This window comes from Elaeis guineensis, chromosome 4, assembly GCF_000442705.2.
Source record: "Elaeis guineensis isolate ETL-2024a chromosome 4, EG11, whole genome shotgun sequence".
Taxonomy (NCBI): Eukaryota; Viridiplantae; Streptophyta; class Magnoliopsida; order Arecales; family Arecaceae; genus Elaeis; species Elaeis guineensis.
Genome location: NC_025996.2, coordinates 102,233,189 through 102,248,288, shown reverse-complemented (window position 1 = coordinate 102,248,288; position 15,100 = coordinate 102,233,189). Strand labels below are relative to the sequence as shown.

At 35.0% G+C, this 15,100-nt stretch overlaps 1 non-coding gene across 1 annotated transcript; it reads left to right on the top strand.

The window, feature by feature from the left end:
• Nucleotides 1-1,167: 1,167 nt before the first annotated feature.
• LOC140857633 (small nucleolar RNA R71) lies at nt 1,168-1,274 on the top strand. The gene has a single exon (XR_012141125.1). It is a non-coding gene; the product is annotated as a small nucleolar RNA R71 (small nucleolar RNA).
• Nucleotides 1,275-15,100: the final 13,826 nt, after the last annotated feature.

Here is a 15,100-nt window from a genome sequence, read left to right as displayed (position 1 = left end):
CAGCCAAAAATGCTTTCTTTGGTACATTAGTGGTCCTTTTCCTAGTGCAAAGATCTTTTAAAAATTTGGCATAAGTTGGAACCTGATGGATTATATCTAAAAGAGGAATATTAACTTGGACTTGTTTAAATACCTCTAAAATTTTGTCTAAATGTTCAGATTTATTGGATTTCAGTCTGTTTGGAAAAGGAGCTCTAGGACTTTTAAGTACTGGACTAGGTGAATTTTCAGTTTCTGGTGCTTGAGGTTGAAAGGTAGTATTTTAGAAGGTGACTCGGCAGATGAGTCCTCTATATCATCAAGTGCAACTACCTTATTGTCTATTTGTTTTCCCGATCTTAAGGTATGAATGGCATTTACACCATTAACTTGGTTTCCTTGTTGGGGTCGTGGACCATTTTGGTTCCTAGGATTTGGCTCAGGTTGGCTAGGTAACCTACCATGTTCTCGTTCACTAATGGTCGAAGCCAGCTGACTTACTTGCATTTCCAGACGGGCTATAGCTTGGGTGTTATTATTTATGAATTGACCCATGGTTTGCATAAAGCTGGTATGTGTCTTCATCATGGCTTCTAGGCTTTTCTCTAAAGAGGTAATTTTTTGTCATTATCATGGAAGCCTGGTGGGTTGTTCATCACTGGGTTGGACCTTAGATTTTGCTGATTGAAATTTGGATTGCCTACATTAGGATTCTGGGACCATGAGAAATTCGGGTGATTCCTCCAACCTGGGTTATATGTGGGTGCATAAGGATTGTTCAATGGTCCTTGATAGGTGGCATTCACCTGTGCACACTCATTCGAGTAGGAACATTCTTCTAAGACATGGTCTGGTGCATTGCACCCTTTACACATGGGTGCAGATATTTGATTTACATTGGCTGGTCTCTGTAATTCTAAGGCTTCCAATCTACGTGTTAAGGTTGCAATCTTGGCCTCTGATGCTAGGGTTGGTTGAATTTGATGCATTCCTCCTCTTGAAGGTGTAGCTTTATCAGGTTCCCTAGTTGTTTCCCACTGTAAATTTTTCTCGGCTAGGTCTTCTAAGAATTGCCAAGCTTCAGTAGTTTCTTTGTCCATAAATTGGCCTTGGCACATGGACTCTAGCATGGTTCTTGAGTTTGAATCTAACCCCTCATAGATGATCTGGCATAGTCTCCAAGTTTCTATTCCATGGTGTGGGCATTGGGTCAAAAGATTCTTGAAACGATCAAAGTACTTCCAAAATGATTCACCAGCTAGTTGGTAAAATTGATTTATTTCATTCCTAATCCTAGCTGTTTTATGATGGGGAAATATTTTTCAAAAATTTCTCACAAAGCCCTCCCAGGTAGTGACAGAATGGTTTGGCAGACTATAAAGCCACTTCTTAGCATTATCCTTAAGGGCAAAGTTGATTAATCTAAGTTTGACCTCATCCTCTGTTAATTGCAGTTTCATGGTTGCACATACCTCCTCAAATTCTCTAATAAATATATAAGCATCCTCTAATCCTGTGAATTTTGGAAGCATATTTATGATTTGAGGTTTGATTTCAAAATTGTTAGCTGTGGGTTGTGGCAACCTGATACAAGATGGTTGGATGGAGCCAACTGGATAACACAAATCCTTAAGGGTCATGGGTTGGATTGGTTCAGCCATTGAAACAACAGGAATTGACTCAATTCTAACTAGACGACCCGACACTCTTCTCCACACACGAGGTGTACGGTTCTCGATGTTTATATAATTTTTTTTTATAAAATTTTTATGTATAAGAAAAAGAAAGAAAAGAGAAAAAGTTCTAAAGAAAAGATCCTAAGGAGTCCTAAATCTAAAGAAAAGTAACCAAATTAATTTAAATTTTAATAATTTTTTTTTTATTTTTCAAACAAGTGAAACAATAAATTAAACTCAATCTATCCTAGGGTTAACCTAAATCTAGACAGCTCCTAACTGTTCCAAGATGACCCTTCAAGCCTTCCAAGTGGAGATTGATCAACTAGTTAGCCAGGTAAGTATAAGAGGTGGGAGGTTCACTCATCGTTGCCTTTCTAGACACCAAACGAGTTGGCCAGGCCAGCAACTGAACCAATTTAACAAACCACCCTCAGGACTTGCCTAGACACCAACTAATCAAACAACTCAAACTTGGTAGAACTCTTAGGTTCCTTGTCCTATTGAGCTCGAATTCCTTAAGGTTGACGTCTAATTGATTTTAAGATTAAAGGTCTAGGTAATGCAATATGATGGAGATGGTTTTTGGGCTAAGGAAGGGTAATGAAATCCCCACCTTATCTTGTTAATGGGTTGATGCCCTTAGATTAATTATGAAAATGCAAATGCAAATAAACAAGATGACCAAGAATGTAAAAGATTTTAATTTAGAATTTTTTTTTTATTTTGATATTTTACTTCACGATTATGAAATGTCTTTTGTTTTATTTTATTTTTTATTTATTTATTTTTTTTTGATTAAGTAAATTCAAATGATTAGGTCTAAAAAGAAAAGTAATTAACTAAAAATAATAAAAGAGAAATTAGAAGCGTACCTGAGTTTTCCAGCAATCACCAACTAAATCTAGAAACCTAAAGGAAAAAGAAAGAGAGTTATAAAGCACGAAGAACAAATATTTGAAAATAATTTAAAATGCCAAATCCCCGGCAACGGCGCCAAAAACTTGATGTGCAAATCTTAAAATTTGTAAATAAAACCGCAAGCGCACAGTGTGCAGAGTAGCACGACCAGCGAGTACGGGTCGATCCCACAGAGACTTGGTTTAAAAATGATTTTCAAATCTATGCTCAAGCGAGCTTTAACGAAAATCAAAATCGAAAGTTGTTTGCTAAAGACAATAAGACTAAGGATCTAGGGTTTTTGAATCCACTAGATCTAGATTAGGAATTCTACCTAGAATTTTTCTTATTGATCCTAACGACTACTCCTCTTGTCTTTCCCAAGCATAGATTATGAAGGGACTAAGGCCCAACGATAACCCATCAAGATTCTTTACAGGGGAGTAGTAACTAGGATCCCTTAGGGTTTTCTCCTCCTATGCACTGAATCAAGCATGAACTATGAAGGGACTCTGACCCAACTGTAGTTCATCAAAAATTCTTAGGCAAAAGAGGAAGAAAAAGAAACCCTAAGAAAAAGAAAGAACCCTATGTAAAATCCCTACTCATGATCTAGCTTCATCGCAAACCCTAGAAGGGATGCTTAGCTAGACATGATCTAAATCTACTTGCAAAATTTAAATGCAGAAAAATAAACTACCTAATTTCATAAATTAAACTATCCTAATTGCATAAATTTAAACTGCATAATTTAAACTAACCTAATTGCATAAAATTAAATTGCATAAATTAAACTATCCTAATTGCAAGAAAAATAAATTGCATAATGTAAAGAGATAAAATTGCATAAAAATAAATTTTATAAAAAAAAATTTATTACAAAAATCTCAAAGCTCGAGGCTTGAAAAGAAAGCTAAAAACCCCACTATCTAGGGTTACAAGCTTGATCGGAAGGCAAGAATCATTAAAACAAGGGCCTTTGGGGGCTTTTTATAGGCATTTGGGGGTTATAAGGTTTTCAAAACTTTAGATGTGGGACTAAGAGGTTTTAGAGGGCTGTTAGGGGGTTTAGGGGCTCAAATCTCGCTCAAAAAGTACTTAAATCCATCAAGAAACCCTAGAAATTATTTCAGCCGTCCGATCTTCATCTAAAGGACCCAATTCATCTAATAAATCAAGCCGGAAGCGATTCTGGGCCGTCGGATCACGATCTGGGTGAAGCGCTGCCGTTGGATCGCGCTGCAGAGATGGGATCAGGTCGGATGCGTCGCGGACCGTCCGATCAAGGGCTGAAGATTTCGTCCGTTGGATCGCGCTGCAGAAGGATCCCGTGTTGTCCTAGTGTTTATTGATTCTTGCAATTGCCTTGATTACAGTTGGATCTTGACCGGCTGCAATGGTGGCCGTTCGATGGTGCAAAAATGTGGAGCGTTGGATCTTGATCAGAGAAGATCGGACCATCGAGTGATGTGAAGTTACCAGGTTGCCCTTCGGACCTTCTTCTCTCTCCTCATGAGCCCTGGACCGCGCGCGTGGATCGGGCTCGCGATGCATTGCGGTGAGCCGAGACTCGCTGATTGGCTGGTTTATGGTGCGCCGATGGGTCCATGGTCCAGGCGCCTGTTGCTGTGGACCAGGCGGCTAACCAGATCACAAATCAGTTGATTTTTGATCAATTTTGACCTGATTTGACTCGGGTTTGACCCAATTGAGTCTTCTTTCTTCATTCTTCAATTCCTGGGTCAATTTAACTCCGTTTTGCGTAAAATTTACGCCGTTGGAATCCTCTTTCCTTGTTCTTTCTATTGATGACCTCTTCTTCTGCAAAATATAATAACAAGTATCAATTTCTAATAAAGTTAGATAATTTAGATATTAATTGATACTTTTTATGTCAATTTGTGACATAAATCAATGGTCACTTCGATTAGTATAGGAATTAGTTTTTATGCTACTAGCTTAGGTTCGAACCTGCGGGGTCACACACATTAGAGGTTCCTATCTGATCTGATGGCTGGTGTAGAATCCTTCATGTTTGGAACTCATGATCGAGAATCAGGATTCTCTGATCACGAGTTCCACACATTATGGGTACCGGGGTCATGAGTCCCACTGGTTGGGACTTTTCGATCAGGGTTACATATCGATGAATTCTGATGCTCGATTGCCCATCGAATTTAGACTCAATATTTATGAGAGGTTTAATTAGTGATTTGATCGCTAATTAACTCAATTTGATTGAGTAATTATTTTTGGATCAAGTCCAATTGAATTGGATTCAGTTGGGTTTGACCCGATTAGGTTAAGAGTTGACCTAATCGTCAAGATGGTTTAGTCTCTGATTTGATCAGGGGTTGGGCTTAGTCAATTCCTGATTTGATTAAGATTTTATTGAGTCTAATTAAGCCTAATTAAGTTAGATTTAAATTAATCTAATTGGACCTAACTTATTTGATTCAATTAGGTTGGTTTAAATAATTAAACCACCTTGATCCAATCTCCATGCGCCACCTCACTTCCATTGCACCCATTTAAATTCATGAGAAGAAACTTCTCATGAATTTTTTCTCACGCCAAGTCCTCTCCACACCGCACTTTAATGTGCCAAATGAATGGATAAGGATGATTGGTTGGCCATTCAAATTCAAAATAAAGTTTGAATTTGAATGGGCAATCAATTTTTGCGTCTTATCCCTTTTTTTACGTTTCATTTATTACATGAGAAAAGATTTCTCATGAAATACTCCATGCACAATTTAAGCCATGCCTCGCACCTTTAGTGGATAAGGGATGAGTTGGTATCTATTTGAATTCAAAATTTGATTTGAATTCAAATGTGCAATTACTCATCTTTATCCTTTCTTTTGGATAAGACATTTGATGTTGTTATAAAAGGAGGAGAAGAGTGGGGCGTGCAAGAAGAAGATTTTTGAAAAAAAATTTTGAGACATGAGAAGTCTTGTGCGTGAGAAGGAAGTCCATATCCTTTCAAGAGAAAAAGAAAGAAAAGAAAGAAAAGTGGGTGCACGGTTTTCGGTGATTTCCTAGAGTTTTAACCTGGGGTTCGGAAAGTGAGAAAGTGAGCTACGAGTGTCATGAGCCCACAAAATCTCAGAAAGATCTTTAACATCCTCTCAAGCATATCTGTTGATGATCCAGAGTGTTCGAAGAATCGACAGATATCGATCGAAGGAGTTCGATCAGCATCGGCCGTCAAAAGGGCTCTACAACGAGCTAGCACTTGTGAGGAGTCGATCAGACCGAAAGTTTCGTGTGGATGATCGCAGAGGTCAGACATACTGTGTGGCTGCATCACGATGATTAGACTCTCTCGACGGTGATCAGATTACAGCGATCTACTATCCGTACAAAGGTATTATGTTCTGAACACATTACAATAAAGTATTTATTGTTCAAATTCGAATTTCAAATTTAAATGCATGTATGCTATATATCATATTTAGATCTTAGTATAGGGTAAATTTATGTTAATTAGTTAGATTAATTAATATTTTTCCACTGTAAAATCATGATTTTGAAAAAAATTTAAAATTACCATTTTACCCCTGCACTGAATTTCCTCACAAATGGTATCAGAGTGGGTTCTTAGATATGATATATATATTTGCATGCATAGATTAAGTTGTAATCTAAAAGTTTAAATTTAAAATTTAAAATTCAAAATTTAAAATTTGAATTTTGAAAGTTGTTCGAAATTCAAAAGTTTCAAATTCAAAATTTAAAATTTGAAATTTAAAATTCAAAATTCAAAAATTTGAAATTCAAAATTTGAAATTCAAAATTTGAAATTTAAAATTTGAAATTTGATTGAAATTTTAAATTTGAAATTCAAAATTTAAAATTCAAAATTTGAAATTTAAAATTTAAATTTAAAAATTTGAAAATTTAAAAATTGAAATTTGTTTGAAATTTGAAATTCAAAATTTAAAATTTAAAATTTAAAATTTAAATTTTGAAATTGGTATATTTAGATATACTTGATCCAAGTAGCAAGTAATCGAATTGGGTTGGTTGCCATGGCCGTCCGGTCATAGGAGAAAAGTAGGGTTTAAAGTCCTCTCCTCCCATTCGATGGGGTCTCCTATGGCGGTAGGGGTACCACTGCAATTATATCCCATACAGATGAAGCAGCGAAAGGAATTAATTGTAAAGGTTCAATTATGAAATTTATCATAAATGTGTTAGATTAGATCTAAAGAAATATTCATGATTTATTTTGATTGAGTTATTTTCTGTTATATAATTAGCAATAGGATTGCTATTTATGAAATGTGCTGATCTATTTGTGAAATGAGTCAACATATTTGGTGAACAGAAAATAAAACCTTTCAAATTTGAAAATTATTTTCGAAATGCCAAACCCTGATCCATCAGTCCAAATACTTAATTAAAAGAATTAAGTGTTGTCTAGTAGGTCTAGAATTGTGAATTAAGATCTAAGAAATTGCATAAACTTGTGGGTCAATGGGTTAGATGGATTAGGTCCATAATTGGGTTAGACCTAAGGTTAGCTTAAAGAAATATACTAAATTAGAGTAATTGGTCAAATCTAATCAAAAGTTGAATTAGATTAGGTCAAGGATACTCTAGACTCAACTCCAATAGTTGTAGTTGAATGGTCATGTCTTTAACTAGACCAAGATGAACTTAATTCATGGCTATGCGGTGGAACCTTATTTACTAAGTTGATCAAATTAAAACTAATAAACCGGTTGGTGTCTAAGGTAAGTTTGGCAGTTTGACCAGTGGTTTTTAAGCGGGAGCTACTCACAGTGATTCGATCTGTGACGAGTTAATGGCTTATCCCCACCACTAATCTCACTTACCTGGCCAACCTAGTGAATTAGATTTTGATTAGATCACTTGGTGATTAGGGCTCACCCATGTCATTAGGTAAATTAGTTTGACTGATTTAGGTGCTCCTAATGCCAGCTTTAAGTAAATCTTTTTAATCTGACTTGATGAAGTCAGTGGGAGGATTGAAATTGACTGGATATTTTTTTCTTTTTGATTCTTTAATAAAATTCTAAAAATTATTAGGTCCTAAAAATGATTAAGTTATATTGATAACTAAGTCATAGCCTCCCATTAAGTGAGTGATAATGAGTTCATTAGTTTAATAATCATTGGAGGCCCAAAGGCCTGGTGCTTATTGACTAATAAAATTATCATTCATAATATGATAATTTGGTTTGAGTCTTTCTGATGGTGGTCAGGTTGGCCGGCCAAAGTCGGGCCTGATCATTTATTGATCCGATTCGCTAAATCAAATCATGTTAATGGTTGGACCTAACCAGATCTTTTCAGTGGAGGCCAAAGCCTACTGATTAGGTTCTGGGGCAAAATCAATTACTAGAAGTTGTTTAGAGAAACAACTGGTTATGAACCTACCCATAGATGCACATGGGTTGACCAACCAAAGTTTGGCCCACAAAATTTCAGAGAGATCTTCAACATCCTCTCAAGCACATCTGTTGATGATCCAGAGCATCCAAAGAATCGACAGACATCGATCGAAGGAGTTCGATCAGCATCGACCATCAAAAGGACTCTACAACGAGCTAGCACTCGTGAGGAGTCGATCAGACCGGGAGCTTCGTGTGGACGATCCGCAGAGGCCAGATACGTTATGTGGCTACATCACAATGATCAAACTCTCCCAACAGTGATCAGATGACGGCAATCTACTACCCGCACAAAGGTATTGTGTTCTGAACACATTACAATAAAGTGTTTATTATTCCAATTCAAATTTCAAATTTAAATGCATGCATGCTATATATCATATTTAGATCCTAGTGTAGGATAAATTTATATTAATTAATTAGATTAATTAATATTTTTTTACTATAAAATCATGATTTTGAAAAAATTTTAAAATTACCATTTTACCCCTGCACTGAATTTTCTCACACTTTCACTGCGGCAAGGCAGGATACTGGAAAAGGAATTATAAGTTATATCTTGCAACTATAAAGGTTGGTGCAAGTGATGCACCAAAAGGTATGTATGAGATACATACAATTTTGTCATTAAGTTCTTCCAATTCAGACTCTTGGATATTGGATACCATCTGTGGTTCCCATATCTGCAAGTCATTGTAGGGGCTGCAGAATATTAGAGTACTGAAGAAGGGTGACTTCGAGCTCTAAGGTGTTGGAGGAGATCCATCCAAGTAGAGGCTGTAGGGACATATATGTTGAAGTTATCTTTTGAAAAGATCTTAGAGCTAAAAAATTGTTATTATATGCCTAAGATCATTAGAAATATTATTTCTGCACCGTTGCTATTGCAACGAGGTTATGAAATAAATAGAAAAAACAATAATTACTTATTTTTTTTTCTAATAAAATTTTTTATCATGATGTTATTAATAATGGCCTTCTAATTCTATCTAATGATAATATTTTTCATATTGATGAAAGTAATACTTTACTTTGGCATTGTCGACTTGATCATATAAGTGAGACAAGGATTAACAAGTTATACAAAGAAGAATTTTTTGATTCCTATGATTATGAATCATTAGGTATTTATGAATCTTGTCTTATAAGAAAAATGACTAAGACTCCATTTAGTAGACATGGAGAAAGAACAAGTGAGTTATTAGGACGTGTACATACTGATGTATGTGGTCTAATGACAACAGAACTCAGAGGAGGATATTCTTATTTTATAACATTCACTGATGATTTATCTAGGTTTGGATATGTGTATCTTATAAAACACAAATCCGAGGCCTTTGATAAATTTAAAGAGTATCAAAGTATGATCGAGAAACAAACTGAAAAAAATATTAAAATTTTTCTATCCGATCGAGGAGGAGAATACTTATCCAATAAGTTTCTAGATCATCTTAAGAAAAATAAAATTCTCTCAGAATGGATCCCTCCATATACACCACAGTTAAATAGTATAACAGAAAGGAGGAATCGCACTTTATTAGATATGGTGCAGTCTATGATGTGCCTTACAGACTTGCCTATTTTCTTCTAAGAATATGTCTTAGAAACTGTTATCTATATCCTGAATAGAGTACCTTCAAAATCTATGCCAAGCACTCCATATTAGATATGGAGAGGAAAGAAGCCTAATCTTAAGTATCTTAAGATATGAGGCTGTCCAGCTTATGTTAAAAAAAAATTTAAACATAAACTGAGTGCTAGGACAGATAAATGCTTATTTGTAGGTTATCCTAAAGAGAGTATATGATATCTCTTTTACCATTCTACTGAATAAAAGGTATTTGTCAGTAAATATGCCACTTTTATGAAAAATAAGCTTATCCTAGAAAGAGGCAGTGGGAAGAAAATTGAACTTGGAGAAGTTTAAGACCTACAAATACAAGCACAAGATGATCCTCAATCAAAAATATCTATTAATGAAGTACAACCACAAAATATACCTCCTCTCTAAAGGTCAGATAGAGTGCGAAATGCACCAATAAGGTATGGGTTCGTTATTGAGAATAATGAAGCCCACATTATTGAGAATGATGAACTTTTGATCTATACGGAAGCCATTATGAGTAGGGACTCAAACAAATAGCTAGAGACTATAAAATTCAAAATGGAGTCTATGTATTTCAACCAAGTATGGGCTTTAGTTGATGCACTAGAGGGTGTGACCCTTATTGGATGCAAATAGGTCTATAAGAAAAAGATTGGAGCAGATGGCCAAGTTGAAACCTATAAAATCAAATTGGTGGCTAAAAATTTCAGACAAAAATAGGGTATTGATTATGATGAAATATTTTCACCTGTTGCCATGTTCAAATATATATGAATTATGCTTGCAATAGCAGCATACTATGATATGAGATTTGACAAATGGATATGAAGACCGTCTTCCTTAATGGTTATCTTGAGGAAGAGGTTTATGTATCTCAGCCAGAAGGATTTATCTCAAAAAAAAGAACAAATCAGGTATGTAGGCTTAAAAAATCTATTTATGGATTAAAGCAAACCTCAAGGAGTTGGAACATTCGCATTGATGTTACAGTTAAAGAGTTTGGCTTTATCAAAAATATGGATGAACCTTGTATATATAAGAAGACTAGTGAGAATGCCATTGTCCTCTTAGTTTTATATGTGGATGACATTCTTCTTATTGAGAATGATATCTCAATGTTACAATCAGTCAAGACATGGCTATCAAGTAAGTTTTTTATAAAGGATTTGGACGAAGCATCCTATATACTAGGTATAAAGATCTATATAGATAGATCTAAAAGGATGTTAGACTTGTTCCAATCAAAGTACATAGACTTAGTGCTAAAAAGGTTTAACATGGATGAGAGTAAAAGAGGTTACTTACCATGAGTCAAGGCATATGATAAATAATATATTTTATATTTATTGAAGGTATTTTTGGTATTTTATGGTGCTAACATCTTCTAAAAAATCTAATTTCATAAATAAATTAGATTTTCTTGTAAAAATAAATAATTTAAAAAAATATAAAATTAGAATATATTTATGAAAAATAGATATCAATTTAATTAAGTAATTTTAAGCACCAAAATGATGAAGAATTATTGAGCAATTTAATGCATATATTTTTTTTATTTTTCAAGAACAAATCGGAGCAAAAATCAAGCCAAAATATCATAAAAATCAATTTTTATAGTGTTCGGTGCACGGTGGACTGGCTGCTCGATCCACGGTTCAAGGGCACGGTCCATCAGAATAGTTCGTGGTGTTTGGCACAGTCTATGATGGGCGAAAGAAAATTTTCGTGATCCGACGGTGGAGATTAATCCAGATACAGGATCGGACGGCTTAGGTTACGTTGTTCCATATCTAGCGATGGTGGCCCACTACAAATGTGCGATCCGACGGTCCAAATAAATCCCGAACCAAATTGAATGAGTCCACATTTGTTGTCGATTGAGAACTAAGCGAAGAAGGAAATCTGAGTACAATCCAACGGCTGAAATTCCATCCGATGCTTGATCTGACAGCTGTGGTTATTTTCGACTGAGAATAGGAGATCCAACATGCTGATCGATGGTCAGAAATCAATCCGATGATCGATCGATCCAATAGCCAGCATCATTTTTGATCATGATAAGGAGTTAATCGCTTTTTTTTTATCAGATCTGGGTAGTCCAAGTGAGATCCGACGGTCAGAAAAAATTCATACGAGTATAATATGAGTTCTAAGGATTTTGGGACTCATTTTGCTACCAAAAAAAGATAAAAAATTTACCTATAAATAGGAGGTCCAGAAATAAGAGTAGAGAAGAGAAAAAATCAGTAGAAATATGAAAAAAAATTAGAAAAAAAAATTAAGAAGGTTTAGAGATCCAAGAGTGGGAGAATATGGAGCTAGAGATCTTGATGCGTGGCTAAATCCCTTTAACCCAGGAATACGATGAGGCATGTAAATAAATTTTTATTTTTTTTATGTATTTAATTTTTATACAATAAAATTATATTTTTATTTCATATTTTTTTATTTTTTTAAGATATTAATCTAGCCTACATGACCTATATCCTCTACTGACGTGCCGTGATCCTTAGATACGGTACGTGCCAAGAAGAAATAGATCGTGGCATGTTAGATTAAACCTTATATTTTATAATTAAATTTAGATAGTTTATACTCTAATAGGATGAGCCGTGATCTATTGATATAATCTGTATCCCTTAGAGATAAGCTATACTAATACCCTAATCACAAAAATTAATATTGCAACATAAAAAAAAAATAAATCTAATTTGCATAGTGGATTCGAAATTCCTGAGTTATCTCTCTGACTTATTTTCTTTTACAAATTAATTTATATTTGTAATTAAATTCTTGCTATTTTATTCTTTTTTAATTCTTTTACAATCAATTCTCTTTTATTTTTTCTTAAAAAAAAAGAAAAACAATCTCATAGATCCTCGTGGAAATGATTCCGACTCACCCTATCTATATAGTTTGAGTTGGTTTTTATTCTTGACTGCCTACTACAGCGATCAAATTTTAACGTCATTGCCAGAGATCTAGGCATAATTTTTTTTATTAAAATTTTTTTTTTAGTCTTATTCTTAGTTTCTTTTTATTTACTTTCTAACTTGCTTAGTTCCTTAGTCAAACTTACTTCCTTCCAAAAAAAAAAAAATCTCTACATTGGCACCTCATAATTTACTTAGAAAATTAGATGCTTAATCACAAAATCTAAAAAGTAAAATAAATCAATTTACTCTTGACTAATTATCAAATTTGGTTACTTTTTTTCTTACATTATATAATTTCATAAAATATCTTAAGGGTACAAACCCTAAACAAGATAAGGTGAAAATTTTATCATCCTTTTTTGGCCCACAAACCATCATCCTGCATACTGTATTGACTTAAACCTTAATCTAAAATCAATTAGACGTTGGGCCCTAAGGACTCTCGAGCTCAATAAGACAAGAAATTCTAAGAGTTGGACTGGGTTAGGGTTAGTCAGTTTGACTGGTGTTTAGGAAAGTGGTTCAGAGACTACGTCCTGAAGGAATGTGATTATTTAATTGATTTTATTCGCTTACCTGATCAACTCAGTTGGTGTCTAAAGAAAGCAACGGGGGAACCCCACCAACCGTACACTTACCTGACTAGTTGAGTAGCTAGTCTTTTACCTAGAGTGCTCAAAAGTAACCTTGGTAGTTAGGAGCTGTCTAGATCTAGGGTTACCCTTAGTTAAGATTGACTGCATAACTTGATTAGCCAACAAATATTAATCTTAATTAAAATACTCTTCTCTATCATCTCTAGATTTAAGATTCTTTAGGCTCTCATCTTTAGAATTCTCATCTCATCTATCTCTCTTTCCTCTTCTCTTAAAAAAAAAATTATAAAAATAATTAAAAATTCTTAAATTTCTTCTTGGATAAGGATATCTGGTCGATTAGTGAGAATAGATCCAAACTTTGCATCGAGTCTAGTAGATCTTAAACCCACCATAGGTGAATCCGAACATGAACCTCGAATATTGAAAGACCTTTACTGCCTAGTTGGGTCAGCCCAACCCTCATGTATCCGACTGCCACAAACTGATGTCAATTTTGAAATTAAACCCCATATCATAAACAAGCTTTCTAAATTCATCAAAATTGAGGATGCATACATTTTTATGAGAAAATTTGAGGAAGTATGCGCCACGATGCGACTCCAACAGCTCACTTAGGATGCTGTAAAACTTAGGTTGATCAACTTTGCCCTCAAGGATAGTGTCAAAATATGGTTATACAGTCTTCCTAACCAATCCATAGCATCATGGGAGGGTTTTCTTAAAGTGTTTCTAAAAAATTTTTTTCCACACCATAAGACTGCCAAATTTAGGAATGAAATTAATCAATTTTATCAATTATTCGGTGAGTCTTTTTGGAAGTACTTTGATCATTTTAAGAACCTTTTGAGTCAATGCTCATACCATAGAATAGAAACTTGGAGGCTGTGCCAAATCATTTATGAAGGACTAGATCCAAACTCTAGAACCATGACAGAATCAATATGTCAGGGTCAATTCATGAACAAAGAGCCTATAGAAGCCTAGCAATTTCTAGAAGATTTAGCAAAAAAGAACCTACAATGGGAGATTGCTAGGGAACCTGATAGACTTATACCTTCAAGAGGGGGTGTATATCAAGTTCAGCCTTCTCTAGCTGAAGATGTTAAATTTGCATCTTTGATCCGTAGGATAGAGGCCCTAGAACTCAAGGGATACACCCAAGTGAACCAAGTTACAACATTCACTTGCAATGGATGTAATGCCACAGACCACACAATGGAAGAATGTCCTTTCTTGATGGATCCAACCGAGAATGAAGTAGCATAGGTGAGCGCAGCCTATCAAAGACCAACAAGTAATCCTTACGCACCAATGTACAATTCAGGATGGAGGAACCACCCCAATTTTTTTTAGTCATAAGGGTCAAACTCAAATAGACCTGCCTTCACTTAGTCCAACCCCAGATTCACTCAATCATCAAATGACCCACCAGGTTTTAGTAATAATCAAAGGCTTAACTCGTTAGAAAAGAGTCTAGAAATCCTAGCAAAATTAACTGCTAACACCAACACTATACTAAACAACTTCATGTAGACCACGGGCTAGCTTTTAACTTCCAACACCCAGGCTACTGCCCATTTAGAGATGCAGTTAGGTCAATTAGTCACGACTGTGAGTGAAACAGAAGAAGATAAACTACCGAATCAATCCGAGGCTAATCTTAGGATCCAGAATAATCAAGGACCACAACAAGGAGCCCAGATCAATCAATTAAATGTAATTCATACTTTAAGATCTGAAAAATAAATAGATAACCATGTCGGTACAACTGAAGATGAAGATGACTCATTGTCTAAACCACCTCATGAGCAAGTGACCGATCAGATCGAGTCTAAGAAGCTAGATAAGTCTAAGGAGTCAACAGAGTTAACAAACCACATAAGCCACTTATAGAATCTATCTTAGGGTTTAAGCAAGTCAAGACATCATCCATCAATCCTGTAGCTCCTTTTTCAAATAGACTTAGGTCCAACAGACA